Source organism: Salvelinus namaycush, chromosome 5, assembly GCF_016432855.1.
Source record: "Salvelinus namaycush isolate Seneca chromosome 5, SaNama_1.0, whole genome shotgun sequence".
Classification (NCBI taxonomy): domain Eukaryota; kingdom Metazoa; phylum Chordata; class Actinopteri; order Salmoniformes; family Salmonidae; genus Salvelinus; species Salvelinus namaycush.
In genome coordinates, this window is record NC_052311.1 from 65531987 (window position 1) to 65555729 (window position 23743).

The 23743-nt window shown below is 43.7% G+C and overlaps 1 pseudogene; it reads right to left on the minus strand.

Annotated features, from left to right (window-relative positions):
* LOC120047278 overlaps nt 1-23743 on the minus strand; it is an 84956-nt pseudogene that overhangs the window by 28793 nt on the left and 32420 nt on the right.

A 23743-nucleotide genomic window follows, 5' to 3' on the forward strand; every position in this document is an offset into this window, starting at 1 on the left:
GGCATCTTCCCCAATATTTGGAACCAAGGACTGATCACCCCAATCCACAAAAGTGGAGACAAATTTGACCCCAATAACTACCGTGGAATATGCGTCAACAGTAACCTTGGTAAAATACTCTGCATTATCATTAACAGCAGACTCGTACATTTCCTCAATGAACACAATGTACTGAGCAAATGTCAAATTGGCTTTTTACCAAATTACCGTACAACAGACCATGTATTCACCCTACACACCCTAATTGACAACCAAACAAACCAAAACAAAGGCAAAGTCTTCTCATGCTTTGTTGATTTCAAAAAAGCCTTCGACTCAATTTGGCATGAGGGTCTGCTATACAAATTGATGGAAAGTGGTGTTGGGGGTAAAACATACGACATTATAAAATCCATGTACACAAACAACAAGTGTGCGGTTAAAATTGGCAAAAAACACACACATTTCTTCACACAGGGTCGTGGGGTGAGACAGGGATGCAGCTTAAGCCCCACCCTCTTCAACATATATATCAACGAATTGGCGCGGGCACTAGAACAGTCTGCAGCACCCGGTCTCACCCTACTAGAATCCGAAGTCAAATGTCTACTGTTTGCTGATGATCTGGTGCTTCTGTCACCAACCAAGGAGGGCCTACAGCAGCACCTAGATCTTCTGCACAGATTCTGTCAGACCTGGGCCCTGACAGTAAATCTCAGTAAGACCAAAATAATGGTGTTCCAAAAAAGGTCCAGTCGCCAGGACCACAAATTCCATCTAGACACCGTTGCCCTAGAGCACACAAAAAACTATACATACCTCGGCCTAAACATCAGCACCACAGGTAACTTCCACAAAGCTGTGAACGATCTGAGAGATAAGGCAAGAAGGGCATTCTATGCCATCAAAAGGAACATAAATTTCAACATACCAATTAGGATCTGGCTAAAAATACTTGAATCAGTCATAGAGCCCATTGCCCTTTATGGTTGTGAGGTCTGGGGTCCGCTCACCAACCAAGATTTCACAAAATGGGGCAAACACCAAATTGAGACTCTGCATGCAGAATTCTGCAAAAATATCCTCCGTGTACAACGTAGAACACCAAATAATGCATGCAGAGCAGAATTAGGCCGATACCCACTAATTATCAAAATCCAGAAAAGAGCCGTTAAATTCTACAACCACCTAAAAGGAAGCGATTCCCAAACCTTCCATAACAAAGCCATCACCTACAGAGAGATGAACCTGGAGAAGAGTCCCCTAAGCAAGCTGGTCCTAGGGCTCTGTTCACAAACACAAACACACCCCACAGAGCCCCAGGACAACAGCACAATTAGACCCAACCAAATCATGAGAAAACAAAAAGATAATTACTTGACACATTGGAAAGAATTAACAAAAAAACAGAGCAAACTAGAATGCTATTTGGCCCTAAACAGAGAGTACACAGTGGCAGAATACCTGACCACTGTGACTGACCCAAACTTAAGGAAAGCTTTGACTATGTACAGACTCAGTGAGCATAGCCTTGCTATTGAGAAAGGCCGCCGTAGGCAGACATGGCTCTCAAGAGAAGACAGGCTATGTGCACACTGCCCACAAAATGAGGTGGAAACTGAGCTGCACTTCCTAACCTCCTGCCCAATGTATGACCATATTAGAGACACATATTTCCCTCAGATTACACAGATCCACAAAGAATTCGAAAACAAATCCAATTTTGATAAACTCCCATATCTACTGGGTGAAATTCCACAGTGTGCCATCACAGCAGCAAGATTTGTGACCTGTTGCCACAAGAAAAGGGCAACCAGTGAAGAACAAACACCATTGTAAATACAACCCATATTTATGCTTATTTATTTTAACTTGTGTGCTTTAACCATTTGTACATTGTTACAACACTGTATATATATAATATGACATTTGTAATGTCTTTATTGTTTTGAAACTTCTGTATGTGTAATGTTTACTGTTAATTTGTATTGTTTGTTTCACTTTTGTGTATTGTCTACCTCACTTGCTTTGGCAATGTTAACACATGTTTCCCATGCCAATAAAGCCCCTTGAATTGAATTGAATTGAATTGAATTGAGAGAGAGAGAGAGAGAGAGAGAGAGAGAGAGAGAGAGAGAGAGAGAGAGAGAGAGAGAGAGAGAGAGAGAGAGAGAGAGAGAGAGAGAGAGAGAGAGAGAGAGAGAGAGAGAGATGGATAGATAGATAGATAGATAGATAGATAGATAGATAGATAGATAGATAGATAGATAGATAGATAGATAGATAGATAGATAGATAGATAGATAGATAGATAGATAGATAGATAGATAGATAGATAGCTAGATAGATAGATAGATTTGAATTGAATTGAGGGAGAAAAGGAGAGAGAGTGAAGAGAGAGAGGGGTGGAGCGGAAGTCAGCAGAGTGATAAGGGACGTGGGATGCTGATATTAACATACTGTTAGAATGTACCCAGTGTTTCCATAACAAGGTCTGATATTAACATACTGTTAGAATGTACCCAGTGTTTCCCTGACAAGGTCTGATATTAACATACTGTTAGAATGTACCCAGTGTTTCCCTAACAAGGCCTGATATTAACATACTGTTAGAATGTACCCAGTGTTTCCCTGACAAGGTCTGATATTAACATACTGTTAGAATGTACCCAGTGTTTCCATAACAAGGTCTGATATTAACATACTGTTAGAATGTACCCAGTGTTTCCCTAACAAGGTCTGATATTAACATACTGTTAGAATGTACCCAGTGTTTCCCTAACAAGGTCTGATATTAACATACTGTTAGAATGTACCCAGTGTTTCCCTAACAAGGTCTGATATTAACATACTGTTAGAATGTACCCAGTGTTTCCCTAACAAGGTCTGATATTAACATACTGTTAGAATGTACCCAGTGTTTCCCTAACAAGGTCTGATATTAACATACTGTTAGAATGTACCCAGTGTTTCCCTAACAAGGTCTGATATTAACATACTGTTAGAATGTACCCAGTGTTTCCCTAACAAGGTCTGATATTAACATACTGTTAGAATGTACCCAGTGTTTCCCTGACAAGGTCTGATATTAACATACTGTTAGAATGTACCCAGTGTTTCCCTAACAAGGTCTGATATTAACATACTGTTAGAATGTACCCAGTGTTTCCATAACAAGGTCTGATATTAACATACTGTTAGAATGTACCCAGTGTTTCCCTAACAAGGTCTGATATTAACATACTGTTAGAATGTACCCAGTGTTTCCCTAACAAGGTCTGATATTAACATACTGTTAGAATGTACCCAGTGTTTCCCTAACAAGGTCTGATATTAACATACTGTTAGAATGTACCCAGTGTTTCCCTAACAAGGTCTGATATTAACATACTCTTAGAATGTACCCAGTGTTTCCCTAACAAGGTCTGATATTAACATACTCTTAGAATGTACCCAGTGTTTCCCTAACAAGGTCTGATATTAACATACTGTTAGAATGTACCCAGTGTTTCCATAACAAGGTCTGATATTAACATACTGTTAGAATGTACCCAGTGTTTCCCTGACAAGGTCTGATATTAACATACTGTTAGAATGTACCCAGTGTTTCCCTGACAAGGTCTGATATTAACATACTGTTAGAATGTACCCAGTGTTTCCCTAACAAGGTCTGATATTAACATACTGTTAGAATGTACCCAGTGTTTCCATAACAAGGTCTGATATTAACATACTGTTAGAATGTACCCAGTGTTTCCCTAACAAGGTCTGATATTAACATACTGTTAGAATGTACCCAGTGTTTCCCTAACAAGGTCTGATATTAACATACTGTTAGAATGTACCCAGTGTTTCCCTAACAAGGTCTGATATTAACATACTGTTAGAATGTACCCAGTGTTTCCCTAACAAGGTCTGATATTAACATACTGTTAGAATGTACCCAGTGTTTCCCTAACAAGGTCTGATATTAACATACTGTTAGAATGTACCCAGTGTTTCCATAACAAGGTCTGATATTAACATACTGTTAGAATGTACCCAGTGTTTCCCTAACAAGGTCTGCATGCTGCTGATATACTGTAGTGAACTTGGGGGCAGCATTCCCTGCCTGGGGTGCTGAACCAACAACCTTCTGGTCCCAAGGTGTGGAAAGAGACGTGATCCATCTTTGCTTTCACCACAAATGGAAGACAAACAAGAAAATCTCTGCTATCGCCCCCTTGTGAATGTTGCTATTCAGGGGTCTAGTAACGTAACCAGCAAGGGTATTGTGTAAGAAAAAAGTTGCTCCAATAAATCTGACCCAAAAACAACTACGTACATAAGACGTGTGGCAGCCTTTTGCAGACTACTCCCATTACTACCAGTATACCGATGGACTGATGAAAAATCTCTCTCTCTCTCTCTCTCTCTCTCTCTCTCTCTCTCTCTCTCTCTCTCTCATTTCCCTCTCTACTTCTGAATTCATTTCAATTAAATGCTCCCCGTCTCCCTCACAGTGTGAGTGTATGAATTAGGAAAGTGTGTGTGAGTGTTAGGATAGTGTGTGAGTGTGTGAATTAGGAAAGTGTGTGTGTGTTAGGATAGTGTGTGAGTGTGTGAATTAGGAAAGCGTGTGTGTGTTAGGAGAGCGTGTGAGTGTGTGAATTAGGAAAGTGTGTGTGTGTTAGGAGAGCGTGTGAGTGTGTGAATTAGGAAAGTGTGTGTGTGTTAGGAGAGCGTGTGAGTGTGTGAATTAGGAAAGTGTGTGTGTGTTAGGATAGCGTGTGAGTGTGTGTGGGCAGCTGGCCTTCTCTAACCTCCACCCCCACCCCTCTCAGCCTGAGGACAGAAGGCCACTGGTGAGCTGGCAAATACTGAGTCACACGGCAGAACCCAAGAACCCAGGCACACTGACTCAAACACACACTGACTTTGTTGTAACTTTAATGGGTTACAGAGTTCATGTTTAAGTTAATTCATCGAGCTCTATCTAAAGATATTTGTAATTGTATTAGAATTTGTGTGTTGGAGATTGAGAGAACTACATACATATTTTGTACTGGTTAGTATTGAATTAGGCTTTTGACTGCAAGTTCCAGAATGCCTTGCGACAGGAAGTAGAGAGAGAACGCGCTAGTTAAGTGCAATTGACAGGTGATTATCCTGACTCCTTTCCGCTAGCAACTCAATATTCATTGTTCTGTAGAATCTAAAGTTTGTAAATGTAACGTGAACAAGTATTATTACTAAAAGAAGCTTTCATATCAAACCCGACGTCCCGAGTCATAGCTATCTTTGAAGATAGTTATTCTATAGACTTAAACAGACATTCTGCCTCAAACAGACACACTGCCTTAAACAGACAGGCTGCCTCAAACAGACATGCTGCCTCAAACAGACATACTGACCCCCCCATACCCAATCTATTCCACTCTCCCTCAGTAAGAGACAATCTTGTGTTGAATAATGAGATCATCTGTATGTACATGAAATATCTTCAGTCTATGTATATACACATTTCCTCATGTATTAACGGTCTTCCCACGTGAACTACAACTTGTGCTCACCACAGAGGAGGGTGGAGGGGGGCTCCATCTACAGAGGAGGGTGGAGGGGGGCTCCATCCACAGAGGAGTGTGGGGTGGAGGGTGGCTCCATCTACAGAGGAGTGTGGGGTGGAGGGGGGAGGGAATCTCACCAAAGAGGAGTGTGGGGTGGAGGGTGGCTCCATCTACAGAGGAGTGTGGGGTGGAGGGTGGAGGGGGGGCTCCATCCACAGAGGAGTGTGGGGTAGAGGGGGGAGGGGGGCTCACCAAAGAGGAGTGTGGGGTGGAGGGGGGCTCCATCCACAGAGGAGTGTGGGGTGGAGGGGGGGGGGGGGGGGGGGGGCTCACCAAAGAGGAGTGTGGGGTGGAGGGTGGCTCCATCCACAGAGGAGTGTGGGGTGGAGGGTGGAGGGTGGAGGGGGGGCTCCATCCACAGAGGAGTATGGGGTAGAGGGTGGAGGGGGGGCTCCATCCACAGAGGAGTGTGGGGTAGAGGGTGGAGGGGGGCTCCATCCATAGAGGAGTGTGGGTGGAGGGTGGAGGGGGGGGCTCCATCCACAGAGGAGTGTGGGGTAGAGGGTGGAGGGGGGCTCCATCCACAGAGGAGTATGGGGTGGAGGGTGGAGGGGGGCTCCATCCACAGTGGAGTGTGGGGTGGAGGGTGGAGGGGGGCTCCATCCACAGAGGAGTGTGGGTTGGAGGGTGGAGGGGGGAGGGGGGGCTCCATCCACAGAGGAGTATGGGGTGGAGGGTGGAGGGGGGCTCCATCCACAGAGGAGTGTGGGGTGGAGGGTGGAGGGGGGCTCCATCCACAGAGGAGTGTGGGGTGGAGGGTGGAGGGGGGCTCCATCCACAGAGGAGTTTGGGGTGGAGGGTGGAGGGGGGCTCCATCCACAGAGGAGTGTGGGGTGGAGGGTGGAGGGGGGCTCCATCCACAGAGGAGTGTGGGGTGGAGGGTGGAGGGGGGGCTCCATCCACAGAGGAGTGTGGGGTGGAGGGTGGAGGGTGGAGGGGGGGCTCCATCCACAGAGGAGTGTGGGGTGGAGGGTGGAGGGGGGCTCCATCTACAGAGGAGTATGGTGTTGGGTGGAGGGTGGGATCCATCCACAGAGGAGTATGGTGTGGGGTGGAGGGTGGGATCCATCCACAGAGGAGTATGGTGTTGGGTGGAGGGTGGAACCATCCACAGAGGAGTATGGTGTTGGGTGGAGGGTGGGATCCATCCACAGAGGAGTATGGCGTGGGGTGGAGGGTGGGATCCATCCACAGAGGAGTATGGGGTGGAGGGGGGAGGGGGGCTCACCAAAGAGGAGTGTGGGGTGGAGGGTGGCTCCATCCACAGAGGAGTGTGGGGTGGAGGGTGGAGGGTGGAGGGGGGGCTCCATCCACAGAGGAGTATGGGGTAGAGGGTGGAGGGGGGGCTCCATCCACAGAGGAGTGTGGGGTAGAGGGTGGAGGGGGGCTCCATCCATAGAGGAGTGTGGGGTGGAGGGTGGAGGGGGGGCTCCATCCACAGAGGAGTGTGGGGTAGAGGGTGGAGGGGGGCTCCATCCACAGAGGAGTATGGGGTGGAGGGTGGAGGGGGGCTCCATCCACAGAGGAGTGTGGGGTGGAGGGTGGAGGGGGGCTCCATCCACAGAGGAGTGTGGGGTGGAGGGTGGAGGGGGGAGGGGGGGCTCCATCCACAGAGGAGTATGGGGTGGAGGGTGGAGGGGGGCTCCATCCACAGAGGAGTGTGGGGTGGAGGGTGGAGGGGGGCTCCATCCACAGAGGAGTGTGGGGTGGAGGGTGGAGGGGGGCTCCATCCACAGAGGAGTTTGGGGTGGAGGGTGGAGGGGGGCTCCATCCACAGAGGAGTGTGGGGTGGAGGGTGGAGGGGGGCTCCATCCACAGAGGAGTGTGGGGTGGAGGGTGGAGGGTGGAGGGGGGGGCTCCATCCACAGAGGAGTGTGGGGTGGAGGGTGGAGGGTGGAGGGGGGGGCTCCATCCACAGAGGAGTGTGGGGTGGAGGGTGGAGGGGGGCTCCATCTACAGAGGAGTATGGTGTTGGGTGGAGGGTGGGATCCATCCACAGAGGAGTATGGTGTGGGGTGGAGGGTGGGATCCATCCACAGAGGAGTATGGTGTTGGGTGGAGGGTGGAACCATCCACAGAGGAGTATGGTGTTGGGTGGAGGGTGGGATCCATCCACAGAGGAGTATGGCGTGGGGTGGAGGGTGGGATCCATCCACAGAGGAGTATGGTGTGGGGTGGAGGGTGGGATCCATCTACAGAGGAGTATGGTGTGGGGTGGAGGGTGGGATCCATCCACAGAGGAGTATGGTGTTGGGTGGAGGGTGGGATCCATCCACAGAAGAGTATGGTGTGGGGTGGAGGGTGGGATCCATCCACAGAGGAGTATGGTGTTGGGTGGAGGGTGGGATCCATCCACAGAGGAGTATGGTGTGGGGTGGAGGGTGGGATCCATCCACAGAGGAGTATGGTGTTGGGTGGAGGGTGGGATCCATCCACAGAGGAGTATGGTGTTGGGTGGAGGGTGGGGGTGGTCAGATCATATGTATCTGGATGTGGTGTCATTATTTCCTCTAGCATGCTGTGCTCCACTGGTTTCATCCTAGCTACATGGACAATATCTCTGACTGATAGGAACAGACACTGGATAGAAAGGGAAGGAGAGAGAATGAGGGAGGGAGGGAGAGAAACACAGGAGGAGGTTAGGGACAGAGAGAAAATAAGGGTCAGGGAGAGGAGGTAAGGGAAACAGCGAGAGGGGGACAGACAGGAAGGGGGCATAGAGAGAACAAGGAGAGGAGGTAAGGGAAACAGCGAGAGGGGGACAGACAGGAAGGTGGACATAGAGAGAACAGGGAGAGGAGGTAAGGGAAACAGCGAGAGGGGGACAGACAGGAAGGGGGCATAGAGAGAACAGGGAGAGGAGGTAAGGGAAACAGCGAGAGGGGGCAGACAGGAAGGTGGACATAGAGAGAACAGGGAGAGGAGGTAAGGGAAACAGCGAGAGGGGGACAGACAGGAAGGTGGACATAGAGAGAACAGGGAGAGGAGGTAAGGGAAACAGCGAGAGGGGGACAGACAGGAAGGTGGACATAGAGAGAACAAGGAGAGGAGGTAAGGGAAACAGCGAGAGGGGGACAGACAGGAAGGTGGACATAGAGAGAACAGGGAGAGGAGGTAAGGGAAACATCGAGAGGGGGACAGACAGGAAGGTGGACATAGAGAGAACAGGGAGAGGAGGTAAGGGAAACAGCGAGAGGGGGACAGACAGGAAGGTGGACATAGAGAGAACAAGGAGAGGAGGTAAGGGAAACAGCGAGAGGGGGACAGACAGGAAGGTGGACATAGAGAGAACAGGGAGAGGAGGTAAGGGAAACAGCGAGAGGGGACAGACAGGAAGGTGGACATAGAGAGAACAAGGAGAGGAGATAAGGGAAACAGCGAGAGGGGGACAGACAGGAAGGTGGACATACAGAGAACAAGGAAGGGTAGAACAATAAATAGAGGCTTCATAATTAAATAAAGGGCATGTTAACTGACTGCTATTATCTCATAGAACAAAATGTATGAGATCTCCTGAGCATGTGTTAACTTCAGACCTAATTTTATGTGTTTATTCCAAAACCCTGTTCTTTTCCCATAGGGATTGCTGAACGAACCAGAGGTAAGTTATTTCCAGATTTTAGGACTACAAACTGGCGAGCTCTATACAGAGAGTCTGATATAGGTTGACACTTCAAAGACAAAGCAAGATGTGAAGAGAGTGAAAGAGGGAGAGAGAAACAGACGTGGAGAGGTAGAACGGGGTTATAGGGGTATATTTACAGGGATGAGGGTAGAATGCAAGAGAGAAGGAGAAAGTCATAGAATTGAATTGAGCCCAGAGACAGAGGAACTGAGAGGGACATAATCTGATAAAGAGAGAGAGAGGGCTGAATAGAGAGAGGGAGAGAGAGAAAAAGGTGGTAAACAGAGGTGAAGAGAGAGAGAGAGGGAGTGGGGGGAGAAAGGGAGAAAGGGAAAGAGAGAGGATGTATGAATGCTAGTAACTTCAGATAGAATCCCTCTAATTTCCCCCTGCACTAACATCCCTACCAGCAACACTCCAAGATAGAATAGATGCCCTGCACACACTAGTGTGAGTGTGCGCCTACAGTTATAGTGTGTGTGTGTGTGTGTGTGTGTGTGTGTGTGTGTTGTGTGTGTGTGTGTGTACCTACTGTAGTGTGTGTGTGTGTGTGTGTGTGTGTGTGTGTGTGTGTGTGTGTGTGTGTGTGTGTGTGTGTGTGTGTGTGTGTGTGTGTGTGTGTGTGTTGTGTGTGTGTACATGTATGTGTGTGTGTGTGACTGTAAGTGTGTCTACATCCTGTTAGAAGCTGTACGTATTCTGGGAATCCAATCTCTATTGAACAACGTCTTTCATTTGGCTCAGCATCCCTTAATGCTGTTGTGTGTCTGAATACTGATGAACACACCCCCTCAGAGCAACTCCAACAGGCATGTTGAGCATGCAACTGACAGAAAGGTAAACAGGCATGTTGAGCATGCAACTGACAGAAAGGTAAACAGGCGTGTTGAGCATGCAACTGACAGAAAGGTAAACAGGCGTGTTGAGCATGCAACTGACAGAAAGGTAAACAGGCGTGTTGAGCATGCAACTGACAGAAAGGTAAACAGGCATGTTGAGCATGCAACTGACAGAAAGGTAAACAAGCATGTTGAGCAGGCAACTGACAGAAAGGTAAACAGGCATGTTGAGCATGCAACTGACAGAAAGGTAAACAGGCATGTTGAGCATGCAACTGACAGAAAGGTAAACAAGCATGTTGAGCATGCAACTGACAGAAAGGTAAACAAGCATGTTGAGCATGCAACTGACAGAAAGGTAAACAGGCATGTTGAGCATGCAACTGACAGAAAGGTAAACAAGCATGTTGAGCATGCAACTGACAGAAAGGTAAACAAGCATGTTGAGCATGCAACTGACAGAAAGGTAAACAAGCATGTTGAGCATGCAACTGACAGAAAGGTAAACAAGCATGTTGAGCAGGCAACTGACAGAAAGGTAAACAGGCATGTTGAGCATGCAACTGACAGAAAGGTAAACAAGCATGTTGAGCAGGCAACTGACAGAAAGGTAAACAGGCGTGTTGCTGATGGGCAGGTGAGTCATATGACTAATAGACTATTAAATAGGCATCTAGCAGGCTGGGCCCACAGGGCTAGGATCTGTAGGCTTGTGTTGACATTCCAGTTAGTCAGTTATTAAGGGAAGTGTTGTTGGCTAAATCCTCCCCTCAGCCGCCTGCATCAACCCCCTCACCTCACCTCACCTCCCCACCACAACCCAACCCCACATTTCATTTAATCAAAAGGAATTATATTGGACGGATTAACCGAAGAGCACTTTATCTCTCTCTCTCTCTCTCTCTCTCTCTCTCTCTCTCTCTCTCTCTCTCTCTCTCTCTCTCTCTCTCTCTCTCTCTCTCTCTCTCTCTCTCGTTCCCCTTTACGTATTAGTGTGCCAGTCACATGCAGGAGTCAGAGGAGTGTCGGTGGATGAGTGACTGTGTGTGTGTGTGACATCGAACCTGTGAGCAGACCTCAAGGGCCTTTTTTATCAAGAAGTGTTCCTGCACAGTGACACCCCTTTGCACACACACACACACACACACACACACACACACACACACACACACACACACACACACACACACACACACACACACACACACACACACACACACACACACACACACACACACACACACACACACACACACACACACACTCTTCCATGGCTTGGCATACAGTAAGCAGAGTATTTGATGTCTATGCAGTCAATCCCTTAGAGCAGCGGGACACTGTAGCAGAATAATAATCTGTCTGTGTATGACAGGGCATACTAATCTGGCATCTGGGTAGCTAGCAGGGAAATAGCTGAACCCAACTTCAAAACAACAAGTCATACCATCAGATGAATATTTGTGGTAGGTTTATCAACAGATATGATGTGAACTAGTCCTGGACTAGACATCTAGCTGGAAACACCAGAGCTGTGGTTGATTTCTGCATGTATACAGGATGGGAGCTGATCTGTGGAAAAGGTTGGATAGAAATGTCTGCTAAATGTCCATAGTATTATTACATCATGAAGCAGGACTAATGGCCAAACAGAAATTATGAAGCATGAAGGTGTTTCTGATTGATTATCTCAGTTGTCAGAAGAGGGAGAGAACTGAGTGTGTGTGTGTGTGTGTGTGTGTGTGTGTGTGTGTGTGTGTGTGTGTGTGTGTGTGTGTGTGTGTGTGTGTGTGTGTGTGTGTGTGTGTGTGTGTGTGTGTGTGTGTGTGTGTGTGTGTGTGTGTGTGTGTGTGTGTGTGTGTCTATTTCACCACCTCAGCTTTGTAAGACCAGAGGGAGTATAAGACAGAGTGATTCCATTCAAATCATTATTCACTAATGCAGCATAGAAGTGTTGGCAGGTTTGCCTCTTTCTCTTTTACTTAATTGGTCAATTAATGTAATTAATTAGCCAGAGAGCCCACACATCTGAGTCCCACCATTGAAATCTGACCCAAGGATGGTATCTGGCAGGCAGTACAGCCCTTTAGACTCTGTGAATACACTAGATACATTATCCGTAATGTAGCGTGGTATCTATCCACCACATCCCTGTTTCTCCTGGTTTATACATGCACACAGGCAAGTGTTCTTATTTTAAAACCTATCCTCCTGAGTGACACAACACCTAATCCCCTGAGAGGGATTGTGTGGGTGTTTTGTGAATGTATTTGTATGAAGGTTATTTGTGGGAGTAGGAATGTCCATTATGTGTGTGTGTGTATGTGTGTGTGTGTGTGTGTGTGTGTGTGTGTGTGTGTGTGTGTGTGTGTGTGTGTGTGTGTGTGTGTGTGTGTGTGTGTGTGTGTGTGTGTGTGTGTGTGTGTGTAACGGCTTTCTTCCTGGGATGAAGGAGAGGACCAAAACGCAGCGCGGCTAGTGTTCAAAATGTTTAATAAAGAATAATAACGTGAACACTACAAACAACAAAACAATAAATGTGAAAACCGAAAACAGTCCTATCTGGTGCAGAACACAAAGACAGAAAACAATCACCCACAAACCAACAGTGCAAACAGGCTACCTTAATATGGTTCCCAATATGAGACAATGACAAACACCTGCCTCTGATTGAGAACCATATTAGGCCAAACAACAAACCCAACATAGAAACACAAAACATAGAATGCCCACCCAGCTCACGTCCTGACCAACTAAACAAAGACTAAACAAAGGAAATAAGGTCAGGAACGTGACAGTGTGTGTGTGTGTGTGTGAGAGCGTGTTACCTGGACTTCTCGTGCATGATAGGCTATGATGAGGCCCAGCAGTATGACTGTAGACAGGCTGATCAGACACTTCAAGGCCAGAGAGTACATGGAGCTCTGAGAACAAAAAACACACAGTGTTAAAAACATACACTGTTACACACACACACACACACACACACACACACACACACACACACACACACACACACACACACACACACACACACACACACACACACACACACACACACACACACACACACACACACACACTCATACATTTTTGTTGACATTAAGACACTTCAGTCAATATACACACTCACCCTGCCCAGTGAGAACATACACATACACACTGTCAATACCATCAGTGCCAATAACCTCTAGGCAGATCCAATTCCCAGACAGCCCTTAAATCTTTCTGTCTACTTGTGTGCTCCAGATCAATGTGCTGCTTAGTACCAATCAATAGCCCTCATACCAGCTCTATACATACCATAACCTTTCACCTCACTGCTTAGTAGAGCTATAACACATGCACACACACACACACACACACACACACACACACACACACACACACACACACACACACACACACACACACACACACACACACACACACACACACACACACACACACACACACACACACACACATACACACAATCTACCTCACATATATCCACCTCTCTCTTCTTTGTTTACCCTGCTTTTCTATTTATGAAAGGGGGGGGAGGTGGGGATAGTGAAGAGAGAGAGAGAGAGGGAGAGGTGGGGGGAGAGAAGAAGAGCGAGAGAGGGAGGTTGGAAGAGAGAAAGAGAGAGAGAGAGAGAGGTCGGAAGAGAGAAGAGAGGTCAGAAGAGAGAAGAGAGAGAGAGGTGGGGGAGAGAAGAAGAGATAGAGGAAGAGAGAGAATCCCTAGAGAGCAGTGTGTGTGTGTCTGTGTGTGCGTGTGTCTGTGTGTGTGTGTGTGTGTGTGTGTGTGTCTGTTTGTGTGTGTGTCTGCATGTGTTCGCATGTGTGTATGTATGTGTGTGTGTGTGTGTGTGTGTGTGTGTGTGTGTGTGTGTGTGTGTGTGTGTGTGTGTGTGTGTGTGTGTGTGTGTGTGTGTGTGTGTGTGTGTGTACGTGTGTATGTGCGTGTGTGTGTGTACGTGTGTGTGTGTGTGTGTGTGTGTGTGTGTGTGTGTGTATATGTGTTTGTTTGTGAGTGTGTGTGCACGTGTGCTTGCATCTGTGTGTGTGTGTGTGTGTGTGTGTGTGTGCCCTTGCCGAAGCACCAGCCCAGGAGGTAGGAGTGAGTGATAGTGTCTGTGTTCTATGTTTCAGTCTCTAACTACATGGCTGTTGGAAACAGTCTTGTGTTATAAGTAGTGTTTTTAACTCTAGTCTGTGTGTGGAGTGTGTTTCACCTACGGTCGTGTGTGTGTGTGTAGTGTTAATGGCTGTAATCATATTTACATGATTAATTTCCTCATCTGGTTCGCTAAACCACAGCGACGGCCACGGCCAGCTCATTTGCATGTTCCCTCTTCCTGTAATTGTAAGCGGATTGGCTATATCAGACTTTATATAACAGCATACACACCCACACACACATTCACACCCACATACACACCCACCCACACACACCCACACACACATACACACCCACACACACACACACACACACACACCCACACCCACACCCACACCCACACACACACACACATACACACCCACACACACATACACACTGTCATGACATTGGCCTGGGGGTAGGTTTATGACAGTCATAAATACCTCTCTCCCCCTTTTTCCTCTCTCTACCCTACTGATGTGACATTTGAAAATCCTTTGGTTAACATAGATATTCTGGGAACATCAGAAGGTGGGGGGAAATTAACTATATTCTGGTAATCCGACCAATTGAACATATGCGGTGGTACTTAATGAATATGATGTCAGTTTGGTTGTCTTCTGAGACATTCTCATCAATGATAGAATGACATAAACTCTACAGTGGAAAGTCTGCACATTGTAGTTATCAGAGTCACATGGAATTGTTGTTCAATTTAAATGTTTGAATATAAAATTATTGGTGAAGACATGAAATGTAATTTTAGCTTCCAAATGAGACATTTGGGTTTTCATAAGGTTAGGGCTCTGCTCAATCAGTGGCCCGCCCCTGTGAAGAGATATGGGTTATAAAACTTTTCAAACACACCCTTCTCGCTCCACTATATAAAGCCTTGACGAAAATGTAACCTCCTGTTCCGAGGATGTGAGGACGACGGTCCATACGTTAAAAGGACTAACATGTCAACTACAGAACTAAGCCAACCTCAGCGTGAGCTTTGGTTGCGAATGGTATGAACTTTGAACTCTTATTCACTACAGAAGTGATACCTCCTAGCCGTTGAGTTAGCAACAGCAGCTGCAAACATGGGCTAGGAAAGAACAGACAGAGTACCCCGTCTACCACACAACAACATTACTACAACGTATTCAATTTACCACCAGAGACATTCTTCAAAGGACAAAGGACTCGGTTGGGCAACACGGCCTTCCATCTACCACCAACCTACCGAAGCGCAGCTCAGAGTAAATATTTATTGCATTTTCCTTTTCCAAATGGCCGGTAATTTAGAATGCATAAGATACTTTATTTACGATAGCATGGCTGGTATCTTTGTTCCTCAAGTCTTCCCGCTCTTTCACTCAAACCCAGACCCCTTTTCTTTTGTGTAACCAGCTGTCATATCTGTTCCGTCCGCTAGGGACGTTTTCCTTTATGACGTAATTTGTAATCGTGGTATGATTCTTTCTGTGTATATGTAATTCTGTGTGATTAGTTAGGTATTTAGTAAATAAATAATTAAACCCAATTTTGTATTGCTGATTCAACTTGTTAGCCAGGGTTCGTGAAGATAACCAAGAATTTACAACTTTCAGATGAGACTGAATTAAGGTGCCGATTAATATTGATTGCTATTGATGTAAAATATTACTAGGTCTTTAAGAGTTTATTCGGAAGATAACTTCTTGTCAATAGGGGGGCGCTATTTCCACTTTGGAAAAAATCGTGCCCAATTTAAACGGCCTCGTACTCTATTCTAGATCGTACAATATGCATATTATTATTACTATTGGATAGAAAACACTCTCAAGTTTCTAAAACCGTTTGAATTATATCTGTGAGTAAAACAGAACTCATTTTGCAGCAAACTTCCTGACAGGAAGTGAGAAATCTGAAATCGAGGCTCTGTTCCAGGGCCTTCCTATTCAATTGCCTGAAATCTATGGATATACATGCACTTCATACGCCTTCCACTAGATGTCAACAGGCAGTGGGAGGTGGAATGGGGTGTCTAGCTTGATCTGAGGTCGAACAAGAGCTCTTGGAATGACGTGACCACAATTTCCTTTGTCTACCAAGGCGCGGGAAGGACTTCAGCATTGGCTTCTGAAAAGCGTTCGGTATAGACGGTGGATGTCTCCGGCTCTGATTTTATTTGATAGATGTGATAAAAACATCATAAAGTAGTTTTTTTCAACCGAGTTGTATCAGTTTGTTCAACGTTTATTGCGAGTTTTGGAATTTTCCTTTCTTTGCGTCAGGAGAATTTGGGCATGTTCGCGCCACATGGCTAGCTTTGGTTGCTAATTCGACAGGAGAAGAGGACATTCTAAAACCAAACAACGATTTATTCTGGACAAAGGACTCCTTGTACAAGATTCTGATGGAAGCTCAGCAAAAGTAAGAACCATTTATGATGTTATTTCGTATTTCTGTGGAAAATGTTTAGTCCTATTTTCCTTCCTTTTTGCGGGCGCTGTCTCGCTATAACGTAAGCTGTTTGTTATGGTAAAGTTATTTTTAAAAATCTAACACGGCGATTGCATTAACTTTTTGTCAATAGGGGGTGCTGTTAGCACTTTTTTTTTTTGACGTTGCCAAATTAAACTGCCTAGTACTCAATTCTTGCTCGTACAATATGCATATTATTGTTATTATTGGATAGAAAACACTCTCTAGTTTCTAAAACCGTTTGAATTATGTCTCTGAGTGGAACAGAACTCATTCTACAGCACTTTTCCTGACAGGGAGTGAGATTTCAGAAATCTTGGCCTCTGGTCCCAGGTCAGTTTTAATGTCCCTGTGAATGCTATGAGGATACAAACACTGCCCACGCCTTCCTCTAGATGTCAGTAAGAGGTGACAATTTGAATGGAGTCGATTGCGCAATCAGGGCCTGTATAAAAGACCACAAGGCGGAAGTAGCTTTCTTTTCTTCCTGCGCCTGACGCACGATGGACGTCGGGACTGGCCTCCTTCCAAGCTTTGGTTTAGGCACTTCTATATCGCCGGTCATGTTTTTACTCGTTATAGGTGTTAAAAACATCATAAGGTAGTTAATTTAAACCGTTTTATAGCAATTTATATCCGTTTAGTGCGATTTTGAGGCATTTCTTTGTGGCGCACTTTGAAGAGCTGGGCACGTTTCCAGTACCGGTCGAACGTTAGTGGCCATTTCGACGGGACAAGAGGACATCTTTCGACCAAAAGACGATTAGACCCGAGAAAGGATACATTGCCCAAGATTCTGATGGAAGATCAGCTCATAGTAAGAACTATTTATGATGATAAATCGTTGTTCTGTTGAAAAATGTTAAACGCATAAGCCGCCATTTTTTGGGGGTAGCTTCGCTTTGGCGAACCCTGTATTGCACAGTAAGGATCATTTTAGAAATGTAATTCAGCGATTGCATTAAGAACTAATTTGTCTTTCGATTGCTGTCCACCCTATATTTTTTAGTAAAGTTTATGATTAGTTATTCATTAGGCTAGATCACTGTCCAAAATGGCGCCCGACATTTTCGGCCCAGGTTGGCTACTATTCTCATTGTATAACCACGGTTTTTTGTGGCTAAATATGCACATTTTCTAACAAACTCTATATGTATGTTGTAATATGATGTTACAGGAGTGTCATCGGAAGAATTCTGAGAAGGTTAGTGAAAAAATTAATATATTTTGGCGATGATAACGATATCGCTCTCTTTGGCTTGAATCAATGCTCGGGTAACGTTTGCATATGTGGTATGCTAATATAACGATTTATTGTGTTTTCGCTGTAAAACACTTAGAAAATCTGAAATATTGTCTGAATTCACAAGATCTGTGTCTTTCCATTGCTATGCGCTGTGTATTTTTAAGAAATGTTTTATGATGAGTAAATTGGTAATACACGTTGCTCTCTGTAGTAATTCTAGTCGCTTTGGTGAGATTTGTGATGTGGCTGCAATGGCAAACTATGATTTATACCTGAAATATGCACATTTTTCTAACAAAACCTATGCTATACAATAAATATGTTATCAGACTATCATCTGATGAAGTTTTTTCTTGGTTAGTGGCTATTTATATCTTTATTTGGTCGAATTGGTGATAGCACCTGATGGAGTAAGAAACTGATGGAGTTAGAAAAGTGGTGTCTTTTGCTAACGTGGTTAGCTAATAGATTTACATATTTTGTCTTCCCTGTAAAACATTTTAAAAATCTGAAATGGTGGCTTTATTCACAAGATCTGTATCTTTCATTTGGTGTCTTGGACTTGTGATTTAATGATATTTAGATGCTACTATTTAATTGTGACGCTATGCTAGCGATGCTAATCAGTGGGGGGGGGGGGTGGGGGGTGCTCCCGGATCCGGGTTTCTGAGTCGCTAGAAGTTAAGAACTAGTGTATCTTTCATTTGCTGTCCAACATGTATTTTTTAGTAAAGTTTATGATGAGTTCTTTGATTAGATTAGGTGACTGTCCAAAATATCTCCGGAGAATGTTGTGCATTTTGGCTACGTATTCACAATGTAAAACCAAGATTTGTACCTCTAAATATGCACATTTTCGAACAAAACATATATGTATTGTGTAACATGATGTTATAAGACTGTCATCTGATGAAGTTGGTCAAGGTTAGTGATTAATTTTATGTCTTTTGCTGGTTTTTGCGAATGCTATCTTTGCGGTGAATGAATGTGATTGTGTGTTTGGCTATTGTGGTAAGCTAATAAAATGCTATATTGTGTTTTCGCTGTAAAACACTTAAAAAATCGCAAATATTGGCTGGATTCACAAGATGTTTATCTTTCATTTGCTGTACACCATGTATTTTTCATAAATGTTTTATGATGAGTATTTAGGTATTTCACGTTGCTCTCTGTAATTATTCTGGCTGCTTTGGTGATATTTTTGATGGTAGCTGCAATGTAAAACTATGATTTATACCTCAAATATGCACATTTTCGAACAAAACATAGATTTATTGTATAACATGTTATAAGACTGTCATCTGATGAAGTTGTTTCTTGGTTATTGACTAATTATATCTCTATTTGGTCGGTTTTGTGATAGCTACCTATGCGGTAAAAAAATGGTGAAAATATGCGGTTGAGTCTTTTGCTATTGTGGTTAGCTAATAGAAATACATATTGTGTTTTCGCTGTAAAACATTTTAAAAATCGGAAATGATGGCTGGATTCACAAGATGTTTATCTTTCATTTGCTGTATTGGACTTGTGATTTCATGAAAGTTATGTTATATGATATCCCTGTGGCGTTAGGCTAGGCTATGCTAGTCAGCTTTTTTGATGGGGGGGATCCCAGATCCGGGTTTGTGACTCGTTAGAGGATAACAGCTCTATAAATATTATTTTGTGGTGCCCCGACTTTCTAGTTAATTACATTTACATGATTAGCTCAATCAGGTAAAATTAATTACAGAGAAAGGATTTTATAGAATAGCATGTCATATCACTTAATCCGGCATAGCCAAAGACACAACATATTGGTGCCCCCTGTGAGGAATCTAAAATAGAATGACGCTTTCATTTTCATTCAGCCAGTATAAAATTGAAAAGCAGATTACATAATATACCAAGTTCATTATACACATTTTGGAAGTTGGAGACAGAAATTATTGGTGGTGTGTGCTGAAGATTCCCCGCCTCCGTGTTGTGTTCTGACGTAGTCAGTGGGTACCGTAAGCGAATACATTTCTGTATGAGGGCTGATAAAGCTAATTATAGAAATCTGAGAAATAGAGCGTTTGGCCAAACGCAGGGCTATTTCTGCCTCGCGCGTTCAGACGCGGGTAGGCTCGGTCATTATTAATTTCCCGAGCGAGGACAAAGAGCCAGCCGATTGAAATTCAGGAGATATAAGCTTGACCAGTGATAATTATCTGTCACGTTCGTCGTAGTGAGGAGACCAAGGTGCAGCGTGATTTGAATACATTCTTCTTTTAACCTCTTTGGGCTCCAGGGGCAGTATTGAGTAGCCTGGATAAAAGGTGCCCATTAAAAACGGCCTCGTACTCAATTCTTGCTCGTTCAATATGCATATTATTATTACTATTGGATAGAAAACACTCTCTAGTTTCTAAAACCGTTTGAATTATATCTGTGAGTAAAACAGAACTCATTTTGCAGCAAACTTCCTGATAGGAAGTGGAAAATCTGAAATCGATGCTCTGTTCTAGGGCCTGCCTATAAATGTGCTTGATATTTATTAGTATACATGCACTTCATACGCCTTCCACTAGATGTCAACAGGCAGTGAGAGAAGAAATGGAGTGTATAACATGATCTGAGGTCGAATAAAAGCTCTTGGCATGACGTGACCCCAATTTCCTGTTTTCTGGAACGCGCGAGAAGTGACCTGGTATTGCCTTCTGTAAAGCTGTCGTTATAGACGACTAATATCTCCGGCTTTGATTTTATTTGATACATGTGACAATATCATCGTAAAGTATGTTTTTTCAATATAGTTTTATTAGATTATTGCAATTTTTTCGGGACGTTAGGCGTGTTGCTTTGTCTGCGTATGTTCAGGAAGGAGAGCTTCGCGCCACTTTGCTAGCTTTCCGTGCTAATTGACTGGAGAAGAGGACATTCTAAATCCAAACAACGATTGTTCTGGACAAAGGACCCCTTGTACAACATTCTGATGGAAGATCATCAAAAGTAGGACCCATTTTATGATGCTATTTCATATATCTGTCGAACATGTGAACTAGTAGTTTGCGCCCAGATTTTGGGCACGCTCTCGCCATAACGTAAACTGCATGTCGTAATGAAGTTATTTTTAGAATTCTAACACGGCGATTGCATTAAGAACTAGTGTATCTATCATTTCCTATACAACATGTATTTTTTAGTAATGTTTATGAATAGTTATTTGGTCAGAATATGTGAGTGTCAGAAAAATATCCGGACGTTGTGGGAAAAAGTAGCTACGTTAGCACAATGTATAACCACTGATTTCAGCTCTAAATATGCACATTTTCGAACAAAACATAAGTGTATGTATAACCTGATGTTATAGGACTGTCATCTGATGAAGCTTATCAAGGTTAGTCAAAAATTATATATCTTTTGCTGGTTTGTTACGATCGCTAACTTTTGCTGCTGGTAAATGGCTTGTGTTTCTGGCTATTGTGGTAAGCTAATATAATGCTATATTGTGTTTTCGCTGTAAAACACTTAAGAAATCGGAAATATTGGCTGGAATCACAAGATGCCTGTCTTTCATTTGCTGTACACCATGTATTTTTCAGAAATGTTTTATGATGAGTATTTAGGTATTTGACGTTGGTGTCTGTAATTACTCTGGCTGCTTCGGTGCTATTTCTGACGGTAGCTGTGATGGTAGCTGCAATGTAAAACTGATTTATAGCTCAAATATGCACATTTTTTGAACAAAACATAGATTTATTGAATAACATGTTATAAGACTGTCATCTGATGAAGTTGTTTCTTGGTTAGTTTGGTTGGTTCTTGGTTAGTTAGGTTGGTTTTGTGCATGCTACCTGTGCTGTGAAAAATGTCTGTCCTTTTTTGTATTTGGTGGTGAGCTAACATAAATATACGTGCTGTTTTCGCTGTAAAACATTTTAAAAATCGGACATGTTGGCTGGATTCACAAGATGTTTATCTTTCATTTGCTGTATTGGACTTGTTAATGTGTGAAAGTTAAATATTTCTAAAAAATATATTTTGAATTTCGCGCCCTGCACTTGAAGTGGCTGTTGTCATATTGTGCCCGGCTTCGGGCTTGCAGCCCAAAGAAGTTAATGAAGAATAAACACAAGACAAACTAACAAAGTAACAAAACGAACGTGAAGCTATAAACACTGAGTGCTGACATGCAACTACACATAGACAATAACCCACAAAACCAAAATGGAAAATGGCAACCTAAATAGGATCCCCAATCAGAGACAACGGTAAACAGCTGTCTCTGATTGGGAACCAATTCAGGCCACCATAGACCTACATTTACCTAGACAATACCCAAAACCCCATAGATATACAAAAACCCCTAGACAAGACAAAAAAACACATACCACCCTCGTCACACCCTGACCTGACCAAAATAATAAAGAAAACAAAGATAACTAAGGTCAGGGCGTGACATTATTGTAACGAACGTCGTCGGGAGAGGGAGAAGAGGACCAAGGTGCAGTGTGGTAAGTATTCATAATACTTTTAATAAATACGAACACTTGAACAAAAACAACAAAACGACAAACGAACAGTTCTGCAAGGTGCAATACACAAAACAGAAAACAACTACCCACAAACACAGGTGGGAACAGGCTACCTAAGTATGGTTCTCAATCAGAGACAACGATTGACAGCTGCCTCTGATTGGGAACCATACCAGGCCAAACACATAGAAATACAAAACATAGAACAAAACATAGAATGCCCACCCCAACTCACGCCCTGACCAAACCAAAATAGAGACATAAACAAGGAACTAAGGTCAGGGCGTAACAATTATCTCTGTTTCTCTCGTGTTTCCACGCGAGTAGACCACGGTGCATTTCATTGTTTGCCGCGTGTTCCGGTTAAAACATCGTCAAAAAACGCCGAAAAGGGTTTGAACATAATACGTTATAAGTTTTCAGGCACAAAGTAGGGTTAGCTTACACGAGATGCTAAAGCTAACAAGGGAAAATAGCCATTTTGTTTTCTTGTGCCACGTTGAAATTCCTCCTCCTTGCGGAACGGAAGTCCCGCACCGGGTAGTTCCGTTTGATTTTAGCGTGTGTAATCATTGATCGCTGAAGTGCGCCCTAGTATATTAGTTCATGAAGAATTATTTAGGTCACACTTAAGTCATTACTTATGATATCCAGACGTATATCAATGTCTTATTCAAATTGAACTAATAAGTGAAATTGCCAGACTTACATTCAAGTAGATCATTCAAATAATATCCAAATTGATGAGTTTCTAAATAAGACATTGTAAACTTTTTCCAAACTAACCTAGATGAAGCACCTTCTCAGGTTAATTAAAGTTTAATTCCCAAATAGCCTATACAGGTTTGATTTCTCATTAAATTGATCAATCAGTAAAATTTGGTTTTTGCAAAACCCATTCAGTAATCCAGTACTGACAGAATTCCCCAGCGGGAATCCAATGTGGCTTCGGCCTTAGGGAGAAGTGTACCACAGTGGTGAATGTTCCCAACATTTGATCTACTGTTTACACTTATGATATCCAATCAATGGAGATTGTATGGATTATCATCTCATTCAATTTAATAAGTTAAATTGTTGAACATACCTTAATGTTCTTCCAATCAAATGAGACACTTTTAAACTTCTCATATTAACCTGGATGAAGCAACATCTCAGGTTAATTAAAGTTTAATACCCAGATAGGCTACCCAGGTAGGATTAATCATTGGCATTGATTAATTAATTAAATTTGCTTTTGCAAATTCATTCACGTCCAACTTCCACATTACTGGTACAGTACTAATAGTTTATTAACGTCTATAAATAGATTAAACTTGTCTTTGCAGCTTCCGACGAATTCCAAACCTTT